Genomic DNA, 8,741 nt, shown 5'->3' on the forward strand with positions numbered 1-8,741 from the left:
ATTTCCTCTGGAGGTCCAACAACAGGGCACAGAGGCTGAGGCCTTCCCCTGATATTGCCTCGTGGCACTGATGTTCAGAGGTTTAGTACCTCTGAACATGGAGGTTCCCTTTAGGTGCCATGACTAGTAGCCACTAATAGACCTAAGCTTCATGAATCTATCCAATCCCATTTTTAAAAATGTTTATGTGTATGGTCATCACTACATCCTCTGGCAGGAAATTCCACATTTTAATGTGGACAGGGAGAGGGAGATGAGCCCTGACAAACATTGTTTTTAGTGCTAAGCATATTCAGCCCCGCCCTAGAGGACAGGAGAGAATGAAAGATGCTAGTGCAGTCTTAAGTATTGTAGAACTTTTCGTTAGGGTATATTCTTGTATTTTTCTTAAGATAGTTTTAGTAATATTAACATGGCTGTGTGACCGTGGTCTTGGTATTTTCTTTCCTGACGTTTCGCCAGCAGCTGTGGCAGGCGTCTTCAGAGGAGTAACACCTTCAGTGTTACTCCTCTGAAGATGCCTGCCACAGCTGCTGGCGAAACGTCAGGAAAGAAAATACCAAGACCACGGTCACACAGCCCGGATAACCTAATGCTGGTTTGACACGTTGACCACAAACATACATTATATGGATTACGTATCAGATCTTTCTCTTCTATTATATCCATTTGATATGGGTTATAATTGCCTGGTGATTCTTCCTGCTGTTCATAACTGCTGTGCCACCTGTCTGCTTTTAAAAAGAAATATTTCAGAGTTGTGTGCAGTGCTCAGCATATCCTGGTCACACCAGCTACCACGTTCCCTCATGAAGGCACATCAAGCAAGCCACACGGGGGGAAATATTTAGTGGCTGCACAAATCCAGATGGCTGCTGTTAGGACAGGGAAGGAGAACTCATAATTTTACCCAGAATTCAGTGTTCTCTCCATCCATTAATACATGCAAGCCTCTTAAAAAGGCCTTGTCGGAATAACTTACAGATGATTCCTTGCTTTGTTGCATAGGAAAGAAACACATGCATAAAACAATGTATGATGATGTAAGAACAGCCATGCTGGATCAGACCATCTAATCCAGCTTCACATAAGGACTAGCCAGATGCTCCCAGAAGGCTACATGGAGGGCATAGAGGCCAAAGCCTCTTCCTGTCACTTCCAATCTCAGTGCTGGTTTTCAGAGGTTACTGCCTCTGAGCTTCCATTTAGACACCATTGTGGATCTGTTCCCCATGCCCTGGTCTAAGCCACTCTTAAAGCCAACCGAACAAGTGGTTATGACTACATCTTATGCCACTGAATTTCACAAGATAATTACTCTGAGTGAAGAAATACTGCCTTTTATCTGTCCTGAACCTGCCCATCAATTTCACTGTGTTCCTGCAAGTTTCGGTATTTAGGATGAGGGAGAAAAAGCAGTGTGCACTTTTTACACCCTATGCATAATTTTATAAACCTGTCTACAGGTCCCAATTTAACGAACTTTTCTCATAGACTAAACGGCTGCACACTTTCTAGCCTTCCCTGTTAGGGAAGGTGCTCCAACCCTTGCTCATTTTGGGTCCCCCTTCTTCTACCTTTTCTAGTGCCACCATATCCTTATTGAGATACAGCCATCGCTATTGCAATATTCCAAGCTGTGCAACAGATCTATAAGAAGGGTGTTATTGTAACAATACAGTAGAAGGGTGTTACAATACTGATAATTTTTTCTTTTCCTCTTCCTAATAATCCCTAAGAGCCCCGTGGCGCAGAGTGTTAAGCTGCAGTACTGCAGTCAAAAGCTCTGCTCACGACCTGAGTTCGATCCCGACGGAAGTCGGTTTCAGGTAGCCGGCTCAAGGTCGACTCAGCCTTCCATCCTTCTGAGGTCGGTCAAATGAGTACCCAGCTTGCTGGGGGTAAAGGGAAGATGACTGGGGAAGGCACTGGCAAACCACCCCGCAAACAAAGTCTGCCTAGAAAACGTCGGGATGTGACGTCTCCCCATGGGTCAGGAATGACCCGGTGCTTGCACAGGGGACCTTTACCTTAATAATCCCTGCTCTGGTGTTTGCCCTTTTCACCACTGCTGCATACTGAGTCAACATTTTCATTGAGCAATGCATCACCCTCACAATCTCTTTCCTGGTAAGTCACCACAAGTTCAGACCCTGTGTGTGTGTATATTTAAAGACAGGATTTGTTGCCCTCCCCCATATGCCTCAGCTTAACACTTGTATTGAACCTCATCTGCCACTCTGCTGCCCACTTAGCTGTTTGGAAAAAAATCTTTTGCTGCTCTTTGCCATCCTCAATAATGTGATGTCACCTGCAAAGTAGGCTGTTTGTCACCTCAACCCAAATTCCAGATAACTGATGGAGAAATAATAGAGAATCAATTATCACAGAAACCCACTGTTTGCTTGAACTGTCCATTTACTCCTACCTTCTGCTTCCTGCTACATTCATGAACAGACCTGTCCTCTTAGCCCCGGACTTCCATGCTAACACAGGAGCCTCAGGTGAGGGACTGTCAAAAGCTTTTTGCAAGTCCAAGTATATTAATATTTACTGGCTCACCCTTGTCCATGTGTTCTTTAACCCACTCCCAGAATCCCCTTTTAAAGAGGCATTTTGATTCTTCCTAAGGAGGGCTTGTTCTTCAATGTGCTTATTTCTGTCTTCAGTAACAGTTTCCACCAATTCACCCAATAACAAATTGTAGACTAATGGGCCTGTAATTTCCTGAATCCTTAAAAAAAACTGGTATTACATTTGCTATCTGAAAGAAATGATGGGGGGAAAGTGGGAATCACTTTGGTTCTAGAACTACCTGCTAAATCACACTGGAAAAGCTGGTCTCTTACATTTGGTGGTGTTTAATAATGTCTCAAAACGCTTACAGTTTCTTGTGATGATATTCAGTTGAGATGCCCTTTTGGTATGCGTCAAAACTTTCACTCAGCCTACAAAGGTTCCAGGTATACTAACTTCCCACCAGCATCTATCTATTGTTGCTATTCACTTGAGGGCAAAGACCCAGCTCATTACACAAACCCAGCAGAACCCAGGTGTATGCTGGAAAGAGCCCAGTTAGGCTACCATTGACTTAAAAGAGCTCATTTTTTATTGCTCAGGATTTACCCAACGGTGACCTCTGCAACGCAAAACATTTTATGTACCATATACCAAACAGCTTACATCACGTTGTGTCCAGCAAAAAGAACTTAAAACGCCTTGCTTGCCAGCCTCAATAAAGGCAGACCCTTTCCAGTGTATAAATCGTACAGAAAAGATCTTTATTTTATTTTTTTACTTTGAAAAAAGGAATCAATGAGAAGCATACAGATATGAGGGCAAGAAGGACTAAAGGAAGGTCTTAACATCTATTTTAGATCACAAGGAGTACTAATTTACAGAATAGACACATGATAACCCAGGAAAGCCTTCATTGGTCTCTGTTCTGCGCTGTCATGACAACAGAAGTTGCTCTGAAAACAAGGCCAGCTGCTCAGACTGGATAAATACCGTTTATATTAAAAGTCGGTTCTCTAGCACCATCTTGCTTCTGACAAATCTAGTGGAGGGTCTCAGCTCTGCAGATCTTAAAGTTGTTCACAGTTGTTTAAGCAGGTGGTGAGAGCACCACTGTGGGAGGGGAAGAGCAAAAGAATGGTTTTACTGATAAAGACATCTGCTACTTAGGTCCGGCTTCATTTAGAATTTCCACAAGGAGCTTAGCTGACTTTCTAGCCTATTAGCAGGGCAGGAACAACAATTAGTGACAAGGAACTGAGTCACAAGTTCCTCATATACATCTGAGACAAAGGCTATGTTGGAGCCAAAAAAAATCATATCGTGGTTCCTGTTCACAGTTCTCTTCAAGCCAGTGGTTTGTTAACTGTGTGCACACCAAAGAAGGCAGGAGTTCCTCAATGAAAAGATTAATAGTGGCAAATAAACAAGCTATCTTTCTTCTCTGCAATGGGAAACCATGCAAGGCAGTTTCTGTTGTGTCTGTGAATGGGCCTGGCCTATACACCATAGGCGCTGTGCATACCTTACACGCCAGAGAGCCCTCTGCTAGCTTACAGGGGTTCCACGGCAGACATCCATCTACAGACTGCTTCCTAACAGTAGAAAGTTTGAGAACTACTTTATGTTACTTTGAGATGAGCCACATTGTCTCTAGAATCAGCTGGATTTCTTTTATCAGAACTCCATGGGGGAAATTGACAGCATTTTCAGAGAACCAGCTGTGAATTATTACTTGAACTTATATTTTGCCATCCACAATGATGGATTCAATCTTGCATTAGAGAAGGAAACTAGACGTGTCACTACCCTGACTGCTTTAAAAATCAAGAGAGTCCCATAGCGCCTTAAAGGCTAACCAGTTTATTTGTAGTATAACTACAATGTGTGACTACGTATATCACAGAAGGCAAACTGCTACAGCAGCTTCTCATTCACACAAAAAATGAATGGGTGATATGACAGAAGAGGACATTTACCTTAAAATTCAGATGCCTGATCAGGCAGTTGTATAGAAAATTCAAGAGACAGTGTTAAAGACACTGTAAACACACACACAGCCTGCCACATGACTTCAGGGATATGGTCTGGTTAAGGTTTTTACCAAATAAGGCTGACACATAACACTTGTCATATATTATAAAGCAGCTCCAGTAATACTGACACAATTACTGTGCAAATCACATCCCCTCTAGACCTCTGCCGTAGCCTAAGTTGCTTTATAGGGAGAGGGTAAGCATTAAAAGAAGCAATTCGCATACTAATATATGCGAATATACAGGCAAGGGGAATCCTGGCATATACAGGCAAGGGGAATCCTGTAGTGACCTCCTTTCCTCACTTTCTCCTCCAGAGAACTCTTGATCTGAAGAGTCCAGCAGGAGTATTTGCTGACTTCTGTTTGTAACCAGAAAAAGAAGGGACAATATTTAGGGCTGAGAGTTAACTGACACATGCAAGAGAATGAGATAGTAGAACAGATTTCACTACTTCAGATTTACAGGTGGAAGACCTAATTTTGGAATGCTTCCCTATGTCAAAGCCTCCCTGCCAAAAGAAAACAAGCCCGGTATGCGAAAAAGGGCTTCTACCTTTTCCCCTTCTTTGCTCATTTGCATCTTTTTTAAAAAGCCAGAAAGGAACACTCAAAGCAGGAATCCACCATCTAGAGACTGAAAAAGTACAGTCCATTCTACTACTTCATTCTCCCGCTTGGATGATCTCAGTTCAACCATGTCTTTTACTTTCATGGTGTTCTTTCACAGATTCCAAGCAAAAGTATATAGATTCTGACTCAAGCGGAGCTTTCCAGGGATGGGAAGAACATGATTGGCAGACTCATGAGTTACTGTGTCCCTTTAAATATCTGATCCCCATTATTCCTATCCAAACCATCCTGCAGCTCCATAAAATAAAAAGATACTTGCACACCAGAACCTTCTCCCTGTCAATTTTAAGTGCAGATAATTTTAAAACCAAGGGAAAAATCAAATTCCCTAAAGTCTGCCAGGAATGCATCCCATGGAACTGCTGATCAAGCCACTTGGTTCTCTAATAGATTTTGGAAGCAAAGGACAGCAGGAAAAGCAATGTGGTTTTACCTTGATAAGGCAGGGGATTCAGTTTAAAACAGTGTAGAAAATACCTTGTTAGAACATTAATCTAGCAAATTTAGCATCTTGAGATAACTAGCACAGAATTCTCACCTCTGTATTTGCACATTATATGAAGACAACGTCAGAAGAGGCCTAGGAAACTATATTGTTGTGCCACTTCTATTCTGGAGCTTGACCAACTTTGTGTCTTAATGCCTTCAAAGGGACTCTACAACTCCCCCAGGAAGAATATCTCTCTGATGAATTTTATCCCTGGAAGTTCTTAGTAGCATTTTACTTTGATCTACCTTTGCACAGTTTATAACCTTAGTGGAAACAGTGAATAGCTGCTGTTGCTCCCCAAATCCTTTTACAATCTAACATTATTTCTCTTTTAAAAGAGAATGGGATACATTATTTTCATAAGAGCTGCCAGTTGTAGCTCTCCTCCAAATCCTTTCCAGTCAAGTTCTTCTCTCTGCTTACCGATGAACCACTTTTCTTGGGAGACAGCGCCAGCCACATGCTTGGCAGATAGCTTCAGGAACAGAAGGAGACATCATGTTCCAATTGTGTCTTATGTCCGATTCCATGTTAATTATGGTTCACTACTAACAAAAGATTGGGCTGCCTCCTGATGTGGTGTCCCTACACAGAGGGACTGCCAGTGGCAGCTACCAGTTTGCTACAATGGCATTCATCATCCGGCTTAACCTATCATTACATTACTTCTTTTAAATTTAACTTTGGAATTTGGAGCAATTTCCCCAGTTTTGAAGGGTGGCTCTGAAAAACTCAGCACAGCCACCAGCATAGCCCATGATTATCCAGCATCTCCCTTCTTCCCTTCTCCTGTTTCTTACATTGAGGGATTTAGCAGTTAAACTGGGGGGAGAGAAGTAATGGTGAAAGACAAGTTGGAGGGATGTGGTGTTCTAAACAAATGGTGATCAAGACAAGTTTGTGCAGGAGTAACACAGACTTCATATTCAGCAGAGTTCAGCTATTTATTACCTAAACACTCTAAGATCAGTGTAAATTACAAAAAAAGGAAGTGTTCTTTAAATAAAAACATGATCCAGTCATATTGAAGATTTTTTCACTCCCTTATATGTGTAGACAAGAAAAAGGCAGGAAATGGGTTTGGGGAAGAGGACTCTAAATAACACCAGTAACCAGCCTTAGTTCTTGGACATGAGAACATTCTAACATGACAGTTTTGTATCTGGCCAATAAATATTTGTACACTTTTGTAGGAAACTTTCAGTTATAAAATAAGGGAGGGAGGGAGGGAGACGAGTCCACAATAGCGTGCTGATCCGATCAGCTCTGCTGCTGAACTGCAACCCAAACCCATTTATCTTCCTCCACCAAACACGCACACAAATGCAACAGTGCTACTTTAACAATGCTGCCTTCTCCAACAGCCAGAGATTCTGCTGCACATGGACAAGTCAGCCCTATGCTACATCCCCATTTGCTGAAAGGTTCCATTAAGTCAAAGCAGGTGACTAATCAGGAGGAAATCCAGTTCCTTCCTGCTACATTAAAAACTGATAAATAATCTTTTGTTGTGTGGGTGTGTGAGAAAGAGGACTAAAAGACAACCAGCCAGGCTACCCAGGGCTAATATAAGAAACCTACACCCTGAATTGGCCATATCAAACAGGAGGACTGAGGAACACAATATTGTGGAACAGATACCAAACTTGTACATGACCTCTGGGTGCCCCAGTGTCCCCTCTCAGAATTCTCACCCACGAGAGAACTCATGCTGTTCTAAAGCCAGCAGGTCTCCATGAGAGAGTAAGCTAGTCAACTGGGACAAGGAGAAGGCCTGGTATTCCTTCTCAACACCAGCCTCTCTGATTAACCAGCACCTACAAAGCCCAATACAATCCTTTCCACAGAGCAGGTTCTTTTAACATTGTGTCCACACCAGCATTCACCCTTATTTCATTTCAGTTCTATGCATAATTCTCTTAAGACACATTTTGTTAAGTATCTACACAATCCTTCTTTCCAGAATTACAGATTCTGGGTTTCTTCCACCCACTCTTCAATAAGCACTCTTTAAAGGTATAACAACACGCATCACCACCACTCTAGTCTGCTGACAAAAATACGTTGGCAGAATTTTGAGACAAGACCCTGAAGTAACTAGGTCTGCCATCTACTAAAAGAAGATTCTGAGGCCCCTTTCAAACTGCCCTTATAATCCAGTTAAGCAGTGGGTTGCTAACAGATTTTTGCGTCAATTCAGACACAACTAGTTTGGCCCCTGGCTGCTAATGAATTTTTGTTACCTGTTCAGGCAAAGCCGCTTGCGTTCTGTTAGCATTGTGGGGCTCTGCCATTTTTTATGAAAACTGCTTTCTCCCATTTTCAGTTCTTCCTTGCACTTCTGAATCGCTCCAGTGTACTGTTTGAACTGTCTGAAGTGCTTCCGAAAGGACCACTATTTCCCCCCACCTTTTCTTTCCCAGCTTTTTAAAAAATGTTCTAAGTTGTGCTATAGCATTATAGCACCATAGCAATCCAACACATCCCAATGCTGGTGATATAACAATTCAGTGCTATATCTGAGCTGTATGGACACCCATCTCTGTATCACTTTACTCGGAAACAGGCCAAAAATGTATGACATCCGGTTTAGAATGGTAATCTGAAAGGGGCCTGAATCTATGGGATATGCAGATGCAATTCACTTGAAAAAAATTACAGGACTGACAGACAATACAACACTTCTGTCCAGACTACACCTCAGAAAAAACCTGCACCTCTTAGCATTCTGCATGAGACTGGAAGCAAAACAGAACACATCAGACGTGGGTACACTGACTCATCGAAGAATTTTGTGTGGCTTGCAGCCCTTTCTTGTGTTAGATACTTGCATAGGCTACTGCTGAAAACCAACTCTGGACACACTCTTAAAAACCTTTATATAGGAAAAAAGAACACATGCCTACCTGGTGTTGGTGCACGTTACACTTCGAGAACCTGGTTATGGATCTACTCTTTACTTCTGCATTCTCCAAGAGCTGCAACGCTTTGCCAACACACTCCACACCAGGAAGTGAAGAGATAACCTAAACTCCAGGCCATTTCTTGAATGCTTCAAGGGGGTTC

Source organism: Euleptes europaea, chromosome 6 (assembly GCF_029931775.1).
Source record: "Euleptes europaea isolate rEulEur1 chromosome 6, rEulEur1.hap1, whole genome shotgun sequence".
In the NCBI taxonomy this organism is placed as follows: Eukaryota; Metazoa; Chordata; class Lepidosauria; order Squamata; family Sphaerodactylidae; genus Euleptes; species Euleptes europaea.